General features: G+C 45.3%; 2 non-coding genes across 2 annotated transcripts; both read right to left on the reverse strand.

Moving 5' to 3' along the window:
* Positions 1-19,913: 19,913 nt before the first annotated feature.
* On the reverse strand, positions 19,914-19,985 carry Trnai-uau (transfer RNA isoleucine (anticodon UAU)). The gene has a single exon. It is a non-coding gene; the product is annotated as a tRNA-Ile (tRNA).
* Positions 19,986-20,392: 407 nt separating this feature from the next.
* Positions 20,393-20,464, reverse strand: Trnal-uaa (transfer RNA leucine (anticodon UAA)). Its single transcript has one exon. It is a non-coding gene; the product is annotated as a tRNA-Leu (tRNA).
* Positions 20,465-21,839: the final 1,375 nt, after the last annotated feature.

A 21,839-nucleotide genomic window follows, 5' to 3' on the forward strand; every position in this document is an offset into this window, starting at 1 on the left:
CCTTGGCGTGAGAGAAACGTGCCACGCGACATGTTAGCACAGCGGTGTCACTTTCTAGAAGTGTTTGGACATCAAATCCAAAACAAAGGCGGCGGGAGGGAAGGCTACATTTTCGAGGAAAATGCCCGCGCAGAGGAACAGTGCGGATGATCTCTTCTGGCGCAACCAGCCTCCTACTGGAAAGAAGATCGCAAAATAACTTCAGAGGAATGACCGTCTCCCCAGCCTTCAAAAGTAGACTATCTGCCATCCCCCTCTTCCTGAGCGACTCGGGAAACGCAAAATAAACTCCATGATAATCTCGTGTGAGGACATGCTGATTTGGCGACAGAAGTGACTTCATCAGATCGCAAATTACAGGCAGCAGAACCGCACGGTGTGCTCTACAACGACGAAACTTGGGTAAACGCTTTTTTAATTCTGACAAAGGCTTGCAGGGACAAGAGAATGAAATAGCCTCGGGACTGTTTTTATCATGGTTTGGCAATGGCGCTCTAACAGCCATCCCGAAAGAAATGGGGCAGATCGTCACCCATATCGCAACGAGGACGGCGTTGTTGACAGCCGTTTGTCCGTCTTCAAAGAGAAGGAGTCCGGAGACTATCACGACAAAATGAGCAGCGAGCTTTTCTAGGCTTGGTTTGTCTCGGTTGTCACTAATCTGACAAGGGGTAGTGTTGGAGTCATGGAGAACGCGTCCTAGTACTCCAGGCGCATGGTGAGTGCCCGGACCCTATTCTCATGCAAGCATGACATACTAGTCTGGCTGATATAAAAAAGTTATCCGTGTGATGCCACAATGATAAAGAGCAGCTTCTTGAACTTGTGGAAGGGGTGAAAGTCCAGTTTATGAAGTTCCCCATAGATGTCGCGGCCACAAATGCTGGGTTGTCACTATACCACTGCGAGTTTAACCCCATCAAAATTACTCGGGCGCCGATCAAAGTTGAAGCGGCTAGGCTTAACAGTGACTTCAATATTGACAGCGTGCGGAAGCTCCTCAATACAGCAACTGGGAATGTTTCACTGGGCATACGGGTAATGCTGTTGAGCACGTCATTGACACTTAGGACAGGGGCCGAGAGGCGCGTCGCTACAGCAACCACGTAGAGCAAATCATCATCAGCCTCGGGAAGGAAGACGACCATAGTCGTGGGAGTTACACTGACGACCACTCAGGCATGGAGCTAATGAAGTGAGGCTTACCATGCTGCAGCATTTAGCTCAGAACCTCCCAAATGCTCTTTTAGGAGTCCACAAAATGGTGAATAGCGGTCGGTCACACGACCATTTTGCAATCTGTGTATCCTCCCACTATGTTTGCTTTATGCAGGTAAAAATTCAACTTTTTGTCTGGTATAATGCCATTGTAGTTTACATGGCTGGTAAACAATGTAGGGCTCAGAACATACAACATAAAAGTAGTGGAGATGATAACACACTCTATAATCATTGGAAAGACAATTTTGTATCGTTAAACCGACGATCTCTAACTGTAGGCTCGGTCGCGTCCCGTCTACCTATCTTTGTGGCCGGACGCCCCTTTCTGGTCTTAAAATATCCTGATGCGGCCCCGTCAGCACTGTTGGCTTCAAGTTTTCCAAAGGCCGTGTTTACCTTTTCGACGAGTAGAGCTTTCTGAACAGTGTAATAATTTGTTATACTTCGATTGCTGGTCTTTCCTTCCAAATGAGCCAAACTGATTAATATAGAGACTAGTCCGTGTCAGGAAAGGCGTGCGCCACCATATCTAACCACCCGCTGCAAGGAGACCCTCCTAACGCAGAAGCCGTTCAGGTAAGCGTTAGACGGTCATACGAGTATGGGTGGCGGGGTGCACCCCAGTCGCGTCCTGGGTCAACGTGGATTTTAGCAGTGTACCACAAAACGAACATTAAGGTACAAGTTCAGAGTGTCTCGTTCCGCTCTCCCTTGCGACCTACACATTACACACAGTGAATGTCACTATGAGACTGGTCAGTATGAGACTGGTGCTTGTCGACGGATACATGCAAAGGGAACAGAGAAGCTTCCCGCTCAGGTTTGAATCGATGAGATTGAAACCACTATCAGCCCAAGCTTACTGTCAAATGTTAAGCAAGTAACTTTTTCTAGTAAGAACGGCTGTTCTGCTTCACGATGACATTTAGCATGGTAACATCGTGTTTGTGGGGAGAGTGCCATCTCTGGCTTGGTTCAGTGCTGTGAAGCAACATCTCTAGCTGCCATGCACATTTGAGCCCGCTTGCATTAAAAGTTTATGGTCTTCAATGCTAATGCGCCAGACACTAATAAACTACAGGCAAATGCGGCTGCGGATTAAATGACACATACAACTTTGGGTATCAAATACATAAATGTTTAAGGGCCTGCGGATGTGAGTGCTTCTGAATCCGTTAAAGTTGCCAGTAGAATATTATTTTGTACTCCAAGCGAGCGACTGTATGCACTTACGGCAATGGCACGCTTAACCTAACACGGCTCAAGGGCTTTGTGTGAACGATCGAAGTGCCTATGGGCTGGATGGAGGCAAAGGGGGTGACCAGGGCGACGAAATGATGCCAGAGGTGGTAAATAAAAAAGCACATAAAACATGTGGCCATGCAAATTGCCTTCAAACTAAACCTGTTCACGTTGGGCGTTGAACGCATTCCCTCACTCCCATCTTGCGAGAGATAAAAAGAAACTGAAACTCAAAATGCGAGACAAATATGGAATATGACAACCCCACCACACCAAGGCAAGATGATCTGCATTTATCGCGTCCAACCAACAAATATTTCGACATATCTTCCATGTGTGCCCTGCCTTTTGACAACACACCTTTCTGCCCTTCTACCAAACGCCAACACGTTCGAATAATGCACAAGATACGCTGAATGCCACCAGAGTGAGGCTGACCCATTATGTATAGGACTGTCTGAAACTTTTAGCTTTTAGTTTCAACGGAGGCACACTGCGCTGTGGCAGTACAGGAATATGTTTTAAATTGCTGCTACGATTACTAGCTGCCGTAGAAAAGGTGGTGATGTCGTCTTGCTGTCTGTATATCTAAGTTGTGTCTTTGAAATGTGGCATTGAAGCTTGAAATTTTGTTGCATCTTTACTTGAGCTGCAGTCATATTCCTCAATGTTTGGTGATTTTATTTTATTTCAAACTGCTGACAATGAAGAGTTACCCAGGTGCTGAGGCAGAAAACGACTGTACTATCCACTTATCTTTTTTTACCCAAAACTGCATGTTTCATTGAGGTATAAGGGAAATCACTGCAGTGTTTTAAGTGGCACCACATGCTACGTGTGTGCTTAAACGCACTCCTCATCACAGCGCCACGCATTGGATGTATTTTTCTTTCAGTGAGAACGTGTATATTGTAATGTCACTACAGGTTTTCTTCTATGTAATTTGAGAGCAAAGTTTGCAGTGTAATTCAAGGTGTGTTATATGTTATTAAAGTTGCAATTGATTGTGCAGTTGCAATTACGCAATAGATCCCTGGCGTCGCGTCGTCTTGAATTGTATCAAAAATGCAGTCGTGGCAAGTTATGTGCATGTAAAATGCACGGATTATATAGATTGCATAATTAGTAATCTCAAGCTCATTGTAAGGCACGGTGAGATGTGATTCATAGTATGGCAAGGAGAGGTTATTGAACGCAACTTTGTTTTCAGTGAACGCAAATTTGCTTTGACGTGATACAGAAAACTTAGCATTAATTTTGTCGAGACTGTCTCGGGTATATAGCTAAGCAGCTACAACTAGTATAGGAAGCTGTGGGGACATCTCTGCTGTGTCGCATACTTCAGAGAGAAATCTGACATATCTAGATTCCTAGCGGTGCGTTATTGTTATATCCAGTAAACATTGAAGAAAACTACGTACGGGACTTGTAAAGGTCTTCATACTCTTGGGATACTGCCGTAGTGGTAAATTCAGATGGCAGGCCTACATTGAATCACCTGTCGCAATCCGAATCATTGTATTCAGTAAACCTCCAAGTCGAAACCACAATTTTATCCCAATTCTTTTTGGTTGAGGTGGAGATGGGGCCTGGTAATGTTTCTAGAGTTTAATACTCTTTACATACTGCTAGATTGGTACCGCAGGCTCATATCTATGAGTGTGTCTGCCAATGAGACTGTCTGCATCATCCCCTTGTTGTGACACCCGACTTTTCATAGAATCAACTACAACTTTCGATGCAGAAAAATGCTCATGCAAAAGGGAATAAAATCATAAGCTATTTATAACTGGCAGTTCTCCAGCCAAATTATAAGTGTGTAAAATTCACTTCCACGAATAGTTAAGAGAAAAGCAAACTGTCTTGCTCCTTGTACGGCGATTTCCTTGAGCTTCTCCAAGTGTAAATTCAGGCAACAGGCATACAAAGGTGAGCGGTAACTATAACCCCAAAACAAACTTTCCCCGTACAGGCATTTTCCCATTATTGTAAATGACACTCAAACATCCTGTAATTGTTTTTCAGCCTATATCACCCTAATAAAGTGAAATATCTCGTCATAACCTATATATTCGTGTTTTGAAAATGGCAATTACTATGACAGCTTGGAAAGACCATTGTTTAGGAATGTAGACTTTACCATACTTTTGGAAACGCCCGCGTAGACTCGATAACAATTGCATTAGGTTGAGAGCAGAGCACGTCCAATCTTAAAGCGCTTTTCCAAAACCCCAAATGTTCAGCGCCGTCAAGCACGTTGTTTAAGTACATAGACTGCGTAATCGCTTCCTGTGCTCTACAGGGTTACTTGCCATGATTGTATAAGAAAACGCGTAATATCTCGGTACTAAGATGAGCCTTAGAAATGACGGCAGTGCCTAGGCAATGCGCATGTGGGAGAAATACCTAGGAATAAAAGGTAAAACAACCTGGTACGCATTAACTAAGCAGAAGCAAAGTTATTGCTCACGGTGATTTGAAAGGAGCAATGCAGTTATTGTTGTTCTTCGTGCACACAGCGCGGTACTTATGTCCAGTTCCGATGGGCATGACATTTGTGCACATATCAATAAACAGAAGAGTGTTTGACGCTGTTGTTATGACCCATTAGCATAATCGAAAATTTTGATTTGTTTTCCACCTCGTCCTCATTCAACGTGCATAATGTTGCGTTCCTCGCAAAATTCCTGCGTCGGCACGAGCATTATACATAAGTATAACTCCATCGATCTCCGTAACATGGTGATTATGAGGCATCCGCTGTTTTACGCGTTATATATATACAAATTTATATGCTCATTAGTATTTCTAAATACGGAATCTCGCGCCGTCCACAAACTGGTGGGGTAAGGTGGGGACAATCGATCAATACTAAAACTATACTTGCAAGTTAAACAAAAAATGGCAATCACCACCATTGGACACGGACAATAACCACACTGGAAACGAGTCGTTTCAATAACTTTTTAGACTTATTCGACCTATAAATTTCTACAGCGGCAATAAACTCTCTGAGGAAAGCACATTGTGTGGACATTTACCGCGATCCTCTAATCAAAAAAGAGGCAAGGCAGATTGAAACGAAAAAATGGAGGAAAAAAACAGAAGCTAAAACGTCGTTAGAGACGTACAGGGCTGAGAAATTGAACATCACAAAGAAAAATTTCCACGATAATTCCCAGAGCATTGCTTTGCTTTTTGAGGCTAGAGCAGGTTGCCTGTGAACTAAGAGTATTGTGGGGAAGTATTCGCAAAATGATGTGGTATGCGTGGTCTGCGGAAAAGAAACAGAAACTATGCGGCACATAGTGTCGGAATGTGAGGGTATCCATCCAAATCTACATGTAAGGGAATATTGGCCTTCCAGAAGCCCTAGGATTTAAGGGTATCACAGGTGAAGTTAACTTCAAGGCTGTCGAGGGGACGAAAAGAAGATTAGAATGCTGGTGGACGAAAAGCAGAGAGGGGAATATTGCTTAGGACAGTTACCACCTGTAACAGGGGAAAAAAGTATTTCGTGCCTAATAAGCTTTAGTGCCTGCCCTAAGCAGCGCTAGTATTAAACCAAGTGTAAAACATGGTTATATTAGTCCTTTTTGGTAAGATGATATGTCATCACCCCGCTTCAAAGTGGAAACCAATAGCAATCGTCATCATCATCATCTCTTTAAATAGGCGCGCGCTATGACGTCGGGGGTGCGGCGCCTGAGCTGAGTGATGCATTACATAACCTAGTGCCGTTTTTAACTTGTAACCGAGTATAGCAATTTTTTATTACCTACACGTACACTTGAGCGTGGCAGTGGCTTACCGTTCCAGCGGCCAGACGTCAGTAAATTTCTCTTCAATAAGGCAGTGTCCTAGCATATTCCTTCATAACTACGCGTATATATAGAAAAACCAACAAACGCCGGCTCCCTGTCAATGCAGGCGTGCGCGGGGAATTCGTCCGCGCGAACCTGCTCCCGCTGTATTTTTCTTTGTTGTCTGGCCCTCTACACCCAACCCACGCAGGTAAGGAATGCTGCATGCTCCGGAAGAAACCATCATCCCGAATACTTAAGGGGTTACACTGCAATGGCCCAATTATGCTAGGAAGGCTCTCAAAAGACATAAAAAGAACTCCCTCACCAGCGATTGGTCTGGTCACTAGGGTTTATTCGGTGGCCGCCACCAACAATGACTGAACAAGTCGCCTGTGCACCCTCGGTTACAAGAAGGAGTAGAGCTCCTGTCCACTGCGATCGTCAGAACAGCGATACAGCTGAGCGTGCAAACAATCCCTTTGTCTGGACATGCCACCTTTAGTACTTAACTCTTGCAAAGTTTAACGCACCTAATTGTCAAACAAGGGAAGAGGAGCTGTACTACTGGAGGAGCTCTCAGATATTATGTGGGATATTGTAGGGCAAGCGAAGTTAGAACAAAAAGAATAGGCTTCATGAAACGGACTAGCGGGCATATTCAGTGCCACTGTGGGCTCCAATGTATTAAAGCACACGGGTTTGGATTTTTAATCTACAGATAAATAGTAAGACACGTGGAGGCGTTTATCAGCATTAGCGAGAAAGTCGCGGCTGTTGTGATCAAGCTTAACAAATGATACAGGTTAAAGATAATACACGCTTTTGCACCAATAACAAGCTATGAAAATGAAGCCGTAGATTGCGTCTACGAGGACGTCGAATCACCGCCAATAAATGCAAATTGTCATTGTAGATTTCAACGCAAGGATCTGTAAGAAGCAAACAAGCGAAAGGTCAGTGGGAAACTTCAGAATAGACAGCCGCAGCAGTAAGGGAGGTGCCTCAGTGAGATTTACTTAGAGAAATAAACTGAAAATGTTGAATACACTATTCCACAAACGAAAAAATATGAAATGATTATGAAAAAGTCCCACTGGTATACCAAAAACAAAATATACTTTAAGTGACAACCCAGGCATTGTGGAAGGTGTCGAAGTGCTAAGCAAGGTTCGCAGCAGCAATCCTGCGACGATTAGATGCAACCTAATGCTGAATTTCAAAAGAGAACAAATAAAACCTCATAAAAACTAAGGAACCCCACATGGAGTCAGTAAGCGCTTAATCGGAGGAGTTTATTCGCGCTTCTAAGTGAGTCATAGCCAGGTAGTGTAGAGAGAATAAACGACAACCGAACGTCGCAAATCAGTAAATAAGCAGGAGCCGTGGGAAAAGCAACCTGTAGGAAACGAAACGGAAAACTAACAGGAAAAACAAAGAACCCATTGCCAAACGTACAAATATGAAAGAGTCACGTTCGGCGGATCAGATAAAACTTACGAGCTATCGAAATTGATTAACAGATTGAAAATAAACGATATTTGTGGTTATAACATGGCAGTGGTGAAGAAAACGCTATGGAAAGGGGGAAGTTTGAAATCGACTAAGAGAAAGCAAGCCATCGGCAAAAGAGAGTATGTAGGCACTCAGCGATCATCAGGGTAACCTCATGCAGAATTTAGTCAAGGTTATAAAGGTACCAGAGCGATTAAAACACAGACTGTATCGCAGCGACATTAAACAGGAGAAAATTACTGATTACAACGCTGAACTTGTGATTCAGAACTAGTAAGGAAAAAGAAAGTACGAAAGTCTGAAAAGGCATAAAAATAGGAAGAGGGTATGGCGATGACATAATAACTTTGGGACTTTCCACAGAGGGAGGAGATTTCGTACTTCAAATGTTTGTTGTTATATGTTTGGAATACTAGAAGACTCTAAAACTGCCCATAGCTTGAAAAAAACATCATTTTGATTTCTAAGAAGGAATATCCCTGGGAGCTCAAGAATCAGAGACCCATTAGCCTACTCTCAGTTGTTTACAAGCTGTTTACCAAAATTATATTTACGCACTTATGTGACACCCTGGATTCCCAACAACAGTGAGCGCAGGCTGGGTTCAGGAAATTGTGCTTAACCATGAACCCCATCCATCTCTTAAACCAAGGTACCAGATCCGCAGAGAACACTTAACACCTTAAGACAGCATTTATGGACTCTGGAAAGCCTTTTATACCGTACTGACCGCATCTCTCCTAGAACCGCTAGAAAACCAGGGACAAAGAACATCTACACAAAACCTCTAGAAGAAATATATAAGGAATGCGCTGGGAGTATAACCATCCCCAAGCAAGGCGATAAATTTCTGAACCGCAAAGGAGTTAGAAAGGAAGATAACATCTCACCCAAACTGTTTAAAGCGTGTCTGGAAAGGGTGTATAGTAAGCTTGAATTAGAAAACCTGGGATTAAGAGCAGGATTTGGTATAGCTGAAATTGTTCAACCAACTGAACCTTGCGGACTACATAGTTTCGCTGAGTGATACTGCCGAATATAAGCACACAATGCTTCAGGAACTACGATCACAAAGTACAGCCGTGGGGCTAAAACATTATATGAATATATCTAAAGTAGGGAGGAATAAGCATACAAAAAAGTACTCTTCAGCTTTGGAAAAAAAAAATTTAGAAGTAAAATATTATAACTACCTCGGACACATAATAAGTGCTGTCGCCAACCAGGAGTGAGCAATGTGCCGCAGAATAGGCACGGGTTGGGGAGCACTCGCACGCACTCACAAAGCTTGAATTGCAAGGTACATCTCTCAGTCATACAAATTTTAAACCCGTACATACTGTTGTGATTGCCCACGGAGCTGAATCTTTGTGTCTTACTAAACATCTAGAAAACAAACTTAGGGTGGCTCAACGGGCCATAGCAGGAATAATGTTAGGGCCAACACTCAGGGATAGGAAAAGAGCTACCTCGATCAGAGAACATACTAGAGTTGTAGATATCATCGTTCAAATACGGAAAAATTCCGGGCCAGCTACACTAATATGAAACCTGTGGACGGGCGAAGCATGCAGCATTTGAGTGTATTCTGGGTGCCTTGGCGTTTTTCCCACTGAGAAAAAACCATTGAAGTGTTGATGTATGCAGATTTCCTGCGAAAGGCTGATATCTTCGTAGCACCAAGAGTTCTAGCATGAGGGGTTGGGAAATGAGTATCGTGGTGCATTTTTTTAATTCTGTTTTTTTTTTACGGAAATGAACCATTCTATTACGATTCGAGGCAAATAGACTGTCCAGGTGTTGTAGTACTGTAACAACATGACGCGATGACGATAAGAGACACCGACAGCCCGAACACCTGAGGAACTTCGGCCATAAAAGAAATGGACTTGGGCTGGCCTTGTAGTCAGAAGAACCGCAGCAGGTTCTCAGTTAGGGCAACGGAGTGGATACCAAAAGATGGGTCTAGAAGATGGAGAAGGTCCTGAACTTGATGGAGGAATGAAATAAAAAAAATTCCGGAAAAACTGTGGACACGAACAGCGCAGGGTCCATCTAACAGGTCTTCGTCCTATAGTGAACTTGAGTGGGCTGATGATGACTATGAATAATACTATTATGACTATGGTGATGTTGGTGATGACGATGATGACGGCGGCTGTCATTTGGTGCTGAAGGAACACCACTGGCCCCGAGACAACACCGATTATACCATATTAAGTGGTTGGCCATTGGCTCGTCAAGAACATGTGCAAGCGTGGAGAATCCGCCTTTAATTACCGTTTATGTAGCTGGCACGAAGATTCCTACCTTACTGAACACTGGAGTGACCATTTCTGTTTTTAGGTTATCGTAATTGTTCACCGCTGCAAAAATGGGCAACATTTTATGCACCATCCTCGCCTTTCCTGTCAAACCATACTGGGCTGCGATTTTTTAGCCAAGACAGCGCTAGTGTTCACCGTTAGGGCCGGAAACAACAATCATATCCTTCGAGTGCCGCTAAACTGTTTCGCTACAAGACCATCCTAATTGCTGTTAGGGATACTGACAGAATAAACCACTTGCAGGTATGTGGAAAACGGTTTAAAAACAATTTTACAGTTCTTAACGGCAACGGCGGATGAGAAAGTACGACTTGCAGCACTAATAGAACATATGTTAAGGGCTCCATTGACACACATGTGGGATTTAAATAGAAAGGGTTATCACTACTGGGATACAATAGGAGCAGAGAATGGCCCCAGAGTCACGCTCGAAAAAAGGGAACATTTACTGCCGGCTCACCTCTTGGTTGATTTCTCCCTTGTGTATTCTTGTTAAGTTATAACACCACACACACATGGCTTTGGCTGTAAAAAAAGTAGAGGAATAAAAGAAAGGAAGAAAAAGGAACTGCTCGGAACGGTGGCCTCCTGCCTCTCTGCTTCTCTTCGCCCGCCCCTTTCTCAACATTTGGTGCCGAAAACCCCATGTGGCAACGATTGACTTCAACGCACGATCTCAAGGGCCCGTCTCTTATCTGCTCCGCCCCTTCGCGCTGCGAGGGGGGAGAAATCGTTTAACGAAGTGGTCTTAGAACGTCACGGTTGGGGGACGATTAGGTGCAGCCTACCGCGTAATGGAGCGCCTAAAGAGCAAGATTTCTCCGCAAAGAGCCAAGAAGTCGAGGCTTATAAAGGAAGCTCGCTCGTTGCTCGACGCTGGATGTCAAGACATCGCCAAGCTCACGGGCTTGCAAGATCGACTCGTGGCCAACCACGTCGAGCTCTCGAAGATCAGCGAGGAGCTCGAGGCCTTCCTTACGGTGGAGGAACAAGCCATCGAGTATCAAGTGGCCGAGGAATACAATGATAGGATCCTCAACACGTTGGCGTAAATTCGATGCAAGCTCGACTTTCTTGAACGAGCCGCTCAGAACGCCCCGCATTTGCGGGTTGTTAACAAACTGGTCCCGTTCAGACAGGAAAGTGCGGCCACGACCTCGGGACCTCGGCTTCCACCGCTGGACGTAGCTGTCTTTCGAGGTGAGCTTCAGCTTTGGACGGGTTTCTGGGAGCAGTTCGAGCAAACCATCCACAACAACAGCGCTGTGACGCCCACGTGAAAGTTTTAATATCTGCGCCGTTACGTGATGGGGGAGGCGGCTCCAACAATCGTGGGCTTACGGACCACAGACGCCTGTTATGCGGATGCTAGAGAAATCCTCAAGCAGCGATACGGGAATAAGCGAAGGATTCAGCCGCATCATTTTTCCGCACTGAGGAATCTGCCGCCTGTGAAATCGTCTGCTGACATACGGGGGCTCATGCAGCTCTACGATGAGGTGCAGCTGCATAGCCGCTGCTTGAACTCTCTGAAGGTGCCAACTTGCAGCTTCTCTGGCATACTCGTAGATAAATTGCAGCACGCGCTCCCACACAATATTGTGCTGAATTTTACTAAAGAGAAGCGGTATCGAGTGCTGACCTCCTCCGCAGAGGACGGCCCTCCTCCAGCCAATTCATCGGGAGAGCTGAATCCTTCCCCAACAGACGAGGCGCTCCCAGCCCGATCATTGGAAGCGACAGCTCAAGTGGACCATGAGTTGAAAGGCTGCTCACCTTTGTGAGGATGAAACTAGAGAGCCACAAGCAGTGCTGCGAGTTGCCCCAACGACAAGTTGCTGGCAACCAACCAGAGAAGCAGCGAAGTTGCCTATTCACAGCGTCGGCATTACACGTCACTGACCGCAAAGACCGAAAGGAAGAGTGCTTCTTTTCGCATTCCCAGAATCAGAGCACGCGTTCTTGCACCACCGACATCTCGCTTGCTACTAATAAAGAGCATCTCGCGAGGGACAGAAGATGTTTTAGGCGCAAAACCAAGGGTCACCAAGCGAGAAACTGCATGGCCAGATTGAGTTGCGCGTCGTGCCACGGAAGGCATGCAACCAGCATGTGTGACCCTTCGTTTAAAGGCAATAATGCAACCGAGGGTGCACCAGGAACAACGGTCTGCGTATCGGCCCCGGTTCAAGCGTCTGGAGAGAGCAGCAACGAACAGTCGAACGATCCTACTAAAGAGAATGGTGTGTACCTTCAGACGTTCCGAGCATGGTTGAGCCACGACGGGAGGAGCCGACTCGTTCGAGGTATCCTCGACGGCAGAAGCCCGAGGTCGTTCATCACCGGAGACCTCGCAACCAAGCTGCGTTTGAAGGTTGCGGACTAGACGACGTTCGCATTCAACATGTTCGGCAGTGCTTCTACCCCGTGTGCGCGGAAGCGAAAAGTAATTCAAGTCCCCCTTCACAGCCAACACGCCACAGATGTCCACTTCATTAAAGCGGTAGTGGTACCTGTCATCTGCCAAGATGTATCAGCACCATCGGCTGATATCTCTTTCGTAGAAGATCTGCGGAGGCAGGGCAAGGTCTTTTCTGACCAGCAGATGTTCATAGGAGCAGATTCAGAGCCCGGTCTCGGTCTACTCATTGGATCCGACTACATTTGTTGTTTGCTAACGGGAGAAGTTATTCGGAGCCCGGATATCGAAGGTCTGGCGGCGATAAACACTATTTTTGGGTGGACGCTTCAAGGTCCATCTCGGCAGAAGGCATTCCTAGATGGGGAACTCACCTCATGGTCTGCGTTCTGAGGGAGAGCAGCGTCACAGAGGATGAATCCGCGTCAGGAGTCTTATAGGCTTTCTCGCAACTGGAGTCAATGGGCATAGCGAACTCGAGCAAACAATCTACTGACAGTTTAAACAGACAATTCAGAAGAACAAGGGAAGGTAACTGTTGCACTCCCCTGGAAAGTAGGCCGGAAGAATTCCTTGACGGACAATCGTGCCATCGCACTGAACCGGCTGCAGAGATTAGTAAAGCGACTTTCCCACCAAGAACGGCTGCTACAGGGGTACGACACAGTGATCAGGCAGTACGTGTTGCTCAACCATGGTGAAGTCATACCCAAAGTAGTTCCTGATGATCGGGTGGTTTACTACATGCCGCATCGCGAGGTCGTGCGCGAGGGGTCACTGACAACCAAGCTGCGAGTTGTGTTTGACGCGTCCTCGCATTCAAAAGCTGTACCATCTCTCAACGACTGTCTCGACAAAGGAAGGAACCTCGACCCAGAGTTACTTCAGGTCCTGCTGCGGTTCCGGTGGTATATCATAGCTATAAACTCGGACATCGAAAAGGCATTCCTTCAAATCGAAGTGCAAGAAACGGATCGGGACGCTTTCAGATTTCTCTGGTTTGAGAACATTCCTATCAGTTCCACGGAAAAGATGGTCGAATGGAGAATGACGAGAGTGCCATTCTGGTCAACCTCTACTCCTTTTCTGCGGATGGCCACTATCCACCATCACCTGGATACGGTGTGCGAGGACGACCATGACTTGGCTGGAAAAGTGAAGGCGTCGTTTTTTGTGGATGACTTACTCATAGGAGCGGACACATACAACGAAGCATTGGACGTTTACGAGAGATCGAAATCTATAATGAGTAAAGCTGCTATGAATTTTTGTAAATGAAGAACTAATGACAAGCAGTTTTAGAAGGTTTTTGACGAGAAAGAGGAAAACGTTGACGGAGCACAAACGTCTGGGACCGTGCTGGGAATGCTTTGGAATACAGAGCATGATTGTTTTGGCTTATCGCCCAAAGCAGTAATTCAGTATTTGGCTTCGGTCACTTCTAACTCCAAGCGTTCTTTGCTGAAGAGGGCGGCCAGGATCTTCGATCCACTTGGAGTTCTCGCGCCATTTACTGTCACAGCTAAGATCCTGTTTCAAATATTGTGGAAGAGGCAGGTGTCTTAGGATGCTGAGCTACCCACAGATGTAACCATGTTGTGGAAAGCCTGGTGCGCCGATTTACTGCAGCTGGCTTCGATTAGGATCCCACGGTGCGTGAGACATGGACTTCACACAGTAGTGAAAGCTGCTGGCATTTATGTTTTTTAGACGCCAGCTTGAAAGCATATGGAGCGTGCGCATACTTCAAGGCTTCAGACACCAATGATCATGTTGTCACTTCCTTGATTATGGCCAAATCTCGAGTGGCACCGATGAAAGCCTTGACTCTTCCGAAACTGGAGCTGATGGGCTCAGTGGTAGGAACGGGAATGGGGAATTACCTGCGAACATGGTGGGATACGTTTTCGCTGAGCGTTGTCATGTGGACGGATTCTACAACCGTACTCCACTGGATCCGAGAGCATCTGAACAAACAAAACCAGTTTGTCCGGAACCGAATACTTGAAATCACAACTGTAACCAAACCAGAGGACTGGATATATATCCCAGGTGAAGATAACCCTTTAGATTTGTTGACGAGAGGTGTGTCTGCGACTACTCTACGTGAGAGACAAACATGGTGGAGAGGCCCAGAGTGGCTGCCGAACCCGCGTTCTGACTGGCCTACTCACCCGAGCAGATTGAGAGACGCCTGTGGGGAGCAGATGGTGCACCCAGAGCAGGGTGATGACCCACAGCCGGGTGATGAGGAGTCTCAATTTGCAGGGGTGCTTCTTCAGACACAGGGAAATTCATTTGAACTTTCTCATTGGAGCTTCCTTGCTGAGCACACCCGGCCCAGGCAATGGGGACGACTCCTACATCAACCAGGTGACACGTGAAAACACAATTAGCAAGCTTCGGTACCGGCAAGAGCTTTCGGACCACTTGTGGAATCCGTGGAGAAGAGAGCATACCCTCTAGCTAAGGTCCTTTCATTATCATCTAAGTGCGTCCAACCGAAGTTTACAAGTTGGGGCGTGGTCTTGGTGTAGGCAACTGGCACCCCCAGGAGCCTTTTGTTGCTTAGCCGTGTTCCAGAAGTTTTTCCTGGACGAGACGGACTCACTCGGGCCCTTAGCTTGAAGACGCAGGATGTGAAGATAATTAAGAGACCGGTGCCGACACTTCATTTCCTAGAAATGGCACCTCCATCTTGTGGTGGGGGAGAATGTAGAAAAAGAAGTAGAGGAATAGAAGAAAGGAAGAAGAAGGAACTGCTCGGAAGGGTGGCTTCCTGTGTATTACCAGGTCTTCGATGGAAACATGAACATGGCGTCCGGCCTTGTCGTAATTCCGGCGTTGTTCCTTGCGTGCAAGATTTAGATGGTGTCTTGACTCGTGATGATGGTCGTGGGGATTTTATGGCGAAAATCCCACTAAGCGCAAAGAGCGCCAAGGAAAAGTTGTTTTGTGATGAAGAAGAGAAGTGATAGTAAGTGTAAAACATTTAACAAAAAATATGCTTGAAATGACATGAAAGGCAATGTGGATGACTGGTGTAAAGGGCCAGGGTTTCACCAATCATGGTAGGTAAAGCGGTTTAAAAACTTCACATCGGCTCTGGACTCTCGAAGTTTCTTTCATGCAGCTGCGAATGTCCTGCACGTACCTAACTTAAGAGGCTCCACTTCAACCTCATCACCGAGTGGATGTTCAAGATAAAACACCAGTCGCGACAGCACGATAGGGCTTCTGGCGGAAAGCCTGTCGCGTGGTTGACTATAACCACAGTTGAAAAGGCGATTTCAGGAATACCAGGATTCTAAGCCTTTTGGAGTTTCGGGAAGGCAACAAGAATCATTTTCAAAGTTTTTGAGACGTTAAGATATATTTCCTCATGTGTGGTACGGAGTAGCATTCCTGTTTACTACGCCAATAACTGAGCAAGTGTCCACCAAATTTCTTGCTGGCAAAGTGCGTCTGCCGTTTCATATGCCACGACATCAAATGTGCCGTAGCCAAGGTTGAGGGTGTTGATCTGACTGGGCACACGTGCCGTGTTTAAATTTTTCGTGGGGGGGGGGTATAACTTGCCCGCAGAACGTAGAGAGACGGAGGCGGACGTGTTGCTGCAGGCTCTGTGCAAGTTGTAGTGAGGTAAAGGCTCCCACGCGGAGACCGATTGTTGGGTTTATTGTTAGCTGGGAATGAGCCCAGGAAAAGTCAAGGCCTGGACGGGCTGTGATATCGCCCCCTCCAGTTTTTTGCATTTTTCCACCAGAGGCCATCGCCATGCGGCCTGATCTGATTCGACATCCTACCCTGGAAACAGTAAATCTTCCTGAAAAGAAACTGTTTAGCGGTGCGTGCAATTCAGTTTGTTTTCTTTCATGTAACGTTCACTTTCTTGCCTATTTGTTAGTGTGTGTTTTTAGCTCAAATCCCAATGCATTTTATTCGTGCCTCTTGTCTGCTTAGAGAGTTATCGCCTTTGTCGATGGGTATCCGCTGTTACACCTATTTTGACGTACGCGAAGCAGGTATCTTCCGAATTCAATAAACAATTTTGTCGCGGGAACAGTTCAAGAGCTACTTCGAGATGGCTTTCTGCAAGCTGGTGTCGGCAGCCTCTAAAAGAGAGCCGTGAGGGCCACATTTTTAAGGCTTTTGAAAACATGCTCGCATAAGTCTTCATGTTGACATAAATGTTCCTCATTCGCAAACTCTTTGTCTTCTGTGGGTTTTTCTCAAGTGTACCCGCTAGTGCAATATTTTTATGTTGTTTCATCGTTCGCCCGACAATTCTTAAATAATTTAAATTATTTTAAACGTCATTTTTACTTTTGTAATCACCATACGGAATTTGATTGTTTAGACCCCAATACTCACTTCTAAGGGACGTGCCTTAGTTTAGGGTACAACAGATGCAATTAGCGAACTTGTTGTTAATTAAAATCAATATTTAGTTGTGGTACAGAGAGCACGTGTTGGACACGTAATCTGTACGACAGGGTCTGTTCCAATCCAATATAATTTTCTTTTCATTTCATGTACGCTGTAAGTCAATTTAGTACCACCGTAAACCGATACTGAGGCTAGATACTGCGTATTCGCTTAATGCTGCACTTGCTCATTTCACATAAAAACCTGCGGTTAATCATTGGAATCTTACTTTTGCCTGTCAGTGCTACGAAACCCATTGTGGTCAGTTATACTCAAAGTAAACGAAACTGCTAGCGTAAGTGTTCCCTAATTCACATTTTGGAGTATGTCCTATAGCACGTGAAGTACTTAGCCTTAAGTGGAAATAACATAGAACATTGCGAAAAGCACTGAGTTTATTAATAAACATGACGTTTCGGGTGCTTGTTACGTCGGTTGACTTTGAAGTGCGATGTTGGTGCCTCATGCCAGAAGGTGTGGCAATTCAAGATTTTTTGTGTGCTTGTCGAAGGCTAAGGAACAGTGCAGACGTTTTGTTCGCATTTTGACAACATGACAAATCGATACAAACTAGAAGCAAGTACTTTGAAGTAAAAATTTTACATGTGAAAGCTGTCCCTCCACGTGAATATGATTGACCGGTTGAGGCAAAATGTTTTACTTCGAATTCGTTTAGGGGAAGAAAAACTGGACGATCAGCATAAAGTAAGCAACTTAAGGGGTAAATCTATGCAGAAAAAAGGACGCAAAACGGTTTCGACCAATTTAGGTTGTCAGATGGAAAATTCTCTTTCGAGAAGAAATGCAGAAACGTTTTCCAAAAGTGATAAAGAAATTTTGGTTTTCTTTAAAAGAAATTCTGGACAATATTATGGGACATTTATGTACAATGACATAGAGAAATCTATTTCTGAGAAGCCACCAAAGTCGATAAAACTATTTGAAGAAGAAGAAGGTAAGAACAGGTGCAAGTTTAAAGAACCGTAAGTGTTAAAACAGTTTGACACTAAACTATCAGAACTTACTAAATTGCAATATATGACTGCTTCATTGCGCAATTTCAGAACCAATTTTTTTGTTTTCTGAAACTTCCTCGATTACCTTAAAAATAAATAGTCTTTGATTCCAAATGCTATCACTGTACGGCCCGCCAATATAGCTTCTGACAAGTAGCTTTAAGTCTAAAAACTTCAAAAGTATGTGTTTTGAAATAAACTGAGAGTGGTTGCATGTAGAGTGAGTTACAACAATACAAAAACGGGATTATGTTTTTTCACGCGAATGTGCTTATGCCGGCGTACACAAACTCTACCGCCGTCATATCTGGCATGGAAATGACATTACCAGAAATGGTTCCCTTGGCGTGGCGGCCCTCAGATTCCAGCCCACGATGAGTCTGGCTGCACCGGAAAATGTGAAACGTTCTGCCAACTGAGCCGTGAAGTTATGCCCGGATAGCTGTTCAAACGCACCTATAGTTTTTCCCTCTATCTCCTGCATTCAAGTGGTGCTGCCATCCAGGCGAGGTGAAGCGAAGCATTACGTCATCACGATAATGAGCTCCGACAGTGAACGCCTCAATAGCGCAGCGTATAGCAGCCGAAGCTGCGGTTCCTGATCTGTCCGCCGCGTATGTGTTACGCCAGACGTCATTCGCCGAGCACACCCACAAGACTTGCCGACCAGCAAATCATGCTCCTTTCACTGTAGCGTACCGTGACCTCACCAAACGATTCGCTCACTAGCCGTTCGTGTTTGTTCGCAAGGTTTGCGAGCGCATAAGGTTCCAGGCGGATTTACGCAATGCCCCGGCGCGTGTAGTCCAGTGCTTAATTCTGATGCGTATAACGGTGCTCTACAGCCCGAACATTGGTGTGCAAGTTCATATTGATGCACAATAGAGCATTCAAATGCTCCTGTGAAGGCACATTTCACTTTCATGTGTTACCGATTCTTATGACAGAAGGATAAACCACATTTTCTTGGATTAAAAAGTTTTGAATTCTTTACTTTGCACTTTGTCACTGGGGATATAAATAGGAAATAAATATAATTGATAGAAAAAAACAAGTAGTCGTCTCAGAGAAATATGCCTTAATGAACGATAGGGTTCTCGGCAGATGCTTGTAAAACACACAAAGCCTTAATATGGGCTTTCTTTTATAGGTTTATGTTTTCAAAATGTTCTCAAAATTGCAAAAATTCGCGGAAAACAAGCTGCAGACTTTCACAAAAAACATTGCAAATGCCACCCTAGAGGTTGAGCGAAATATCTTTAGGAGTCGTGCCAAAAAATTATGAAGAACAGTAATAAAATTCTATACATGTATATATATAAATATTTATATACAGAAACATAGGTCCGCAGTCTACAACGCCAAAGGAGGCATAGGGGTGTGGTTAGGCTCTATTTTTTACTATGGTTAATGAAGTTAAGATTTTTTTTAAATATAAAGAAGAAAGAAAGAAAGAAAAACCCGCGCCCAGAGTGGGGACCGAACCCCCGCCTTTCGATTAGATCTCGAATGCCTTTCCAATTCGGCCATCTGGGCGACTGTGTTCTCCTTCACTTTCTGGACTATTTATATTTACTAGAAGTGTATCTGACGCTTGAGGGTAGTAGCCAGCGCCACTCTGCCTACACAGAGAGAAGGGGCCCTTCTTTTTAACCCCCGGGGCGTGACTCAAACGTCTACAGCCTGTCATAAGCGGGTAACTGGCGGGAAGCCCTCTTATGCTACCTAGGCATCAAGGCTGCCAGAACCGAGACCCTCGCTAGGCTTTCGCAGAATAATATAGTAAGTAAATGAGGGGCTCGTTGAGGAAATATAGAAACATAGGTCGGCAGTCTACAGCGCCAAAGGAGGCATAGGGGTGTGGTTAGGCTCTATTTTTTACCATTGTAATGAAGTTAAGATTTTTTAAAATATAAGGAAGAAAGAAAGAAAGAAAAACACGCGCCAAGAGTGGGGATCGAACCCACGCCTTTCGATTATATCTCGAATGCCTTTCCAATTCGACTATCTGGGCGACTGTCTTCTCCTTCACTTTCTCGATTATTTATATTTACTAGAAGTGTATCTGACGCTTGATGGTAGTAGCCGGCGCCACTCTGACTACACGGGGAGAAGGGGCCCTTCTTTTTACCCCCGGGGCGCGAATCAAACGTCTACAGCCTGTGATGAGCGGGTAACTGGCGGGAAGCCCTCTTATGCTACCTAGGCATCAAGGCTGCCAGTACCGAGACCCTCGCTAGGCTTTCGCAGAATAATATAGTAAGTAAATGAGGGGCTCGTTGAGGAAATACAGAAACATAGGTCGGCAGTCTACAACGCCAAAGGAGGCATAGGGGTGTGGTTAGGCTCTATTTTTTACTATGGGAAATGAGGTTAAGATTTTTTTTAAATATAAGGAAGAAGGAAAGAAAGACAAACACGCGCCCAGAGTGGGGACCGAACCCACGCCTTTCGATTTTATCTCGAATGCCTTTCCAATTCGACTATCTGGGCGACTGTCTTCTCCTTCACTTTCTCGACTATTTATATTTACTAGAAGTGTATCTGACGCTTGAGGGTAGATGCCGGCGCCACTCTGACTACACGGGGAGAAGGGGCCCTTCTTTTTAACCCCCGGGGCGTGACTAAAACGCCTACAGCCTGTCATGAGCGGGTAACTGGCGGGAAGCCCTCTTATACTACCTAGGCATCAAGGCTGCCAGAACCGAGACCCTCGCTAGGCTTTCGCTGTAGACGTTTGCCAGGTTTCAGAATAGAAAATGAGGGGCTCATTGAAATAAGACAGAAATAAGGGTTGGCAGTCAAGACGACCCCGGAAAGCAAATGCGGTAGTTCATAGAAACAGCTGAAGAATTTTTTCAGACAGAAAGGGTTGAAAAAATGCCCACGGGGTGGGATCTGAACCCACGACCTCCAGAATACCTATCTGGTGCGATGACCACTGCGCGACTGGCAGGGCTGTTTCCCACCACTTTCTCCGGTGTTTATGTGAAGGAATATTTTGCTTCCTGCACTTCGGGATAGTAGCCAGCGCAACTCGAACTACTCGGGGTGAACGGGACCTTCTTTTTAACCCCCTGGGCGTGACTCGAGTGTCCACGAAATGTCGACAGTGGTAGGTCAGCGTTGAACACATCAGGGGCACATCACTTGGAATATTTTTTTATTGCCTGCACCTGCCTTCCGTTCCACAGATAAATAGTTCTCTACAAATACATTCTTTTTGAAACTGCATTATTCGCATCTGGATGTTTACTTGTCCTATGGAAGCGCGTGCAGCCCACATCCATTTGTCCCAGCACCGTGTTCAGTAGCCATGTTGTATTGCAGCTGGGACACGTGCGTGTGCAAGTCAATTGTTTCCCCCTCAGTCTCCACTTGCTCTCTTGTGTTGCACGTGCCTACGCCGGCTATGTTCATACCCACCTTTTGCAAAGCACCGTTCCCTCCTCACAATTTTCAGTAAAGGTGTATAAGAAATGTGTTATAAATGTTTCTGGCAGCAATAGCAGTACTGGGATTTGGGTATTGTGCTTTGTACTGGTCAGATTAGTGTGTCACTATGTGTTGACCATGTACCGGGCGGATGAAATGATGAGTGCTTAGTTACTCTAACGGGAAGAATACGGCGACGCTGGGAGATGGCTGGGCTTATGCGTGAAGCTGGACACCCTGCGCAGGATCTGCCCTTGTAAACTGTTTTGTGGCAGAATAATTTTACCTTAACGATATAATGTAGGTTGTTTCTGATGAAGTCAAGTTCTATTGCCTCTACAGGAGTAAGACTTCCTTTTTTACTATTTTTGACGCGTATCACGCTGTTTACTTAAACTACAAGTATTCATGTATACACAGACACACGCAGACA

Source organism: Haemaphysalis longicornis, unplaced genomic scaffold (genome assembly GCF_048455015.1).
Source record: "Haemaphysalis longicornis isolate Haplotype H1 unplaced genomic scaffold, Haemaphysalis longicornis Haplotype H1 scaffold_6, whole genome shotgun sequence".
NCBI lineage: Eukaryota > Metazoa > Arthropoda > Arachnida > Ixodida > Ixodidae > Haemaphysalis > Haemaphysalis longicornis.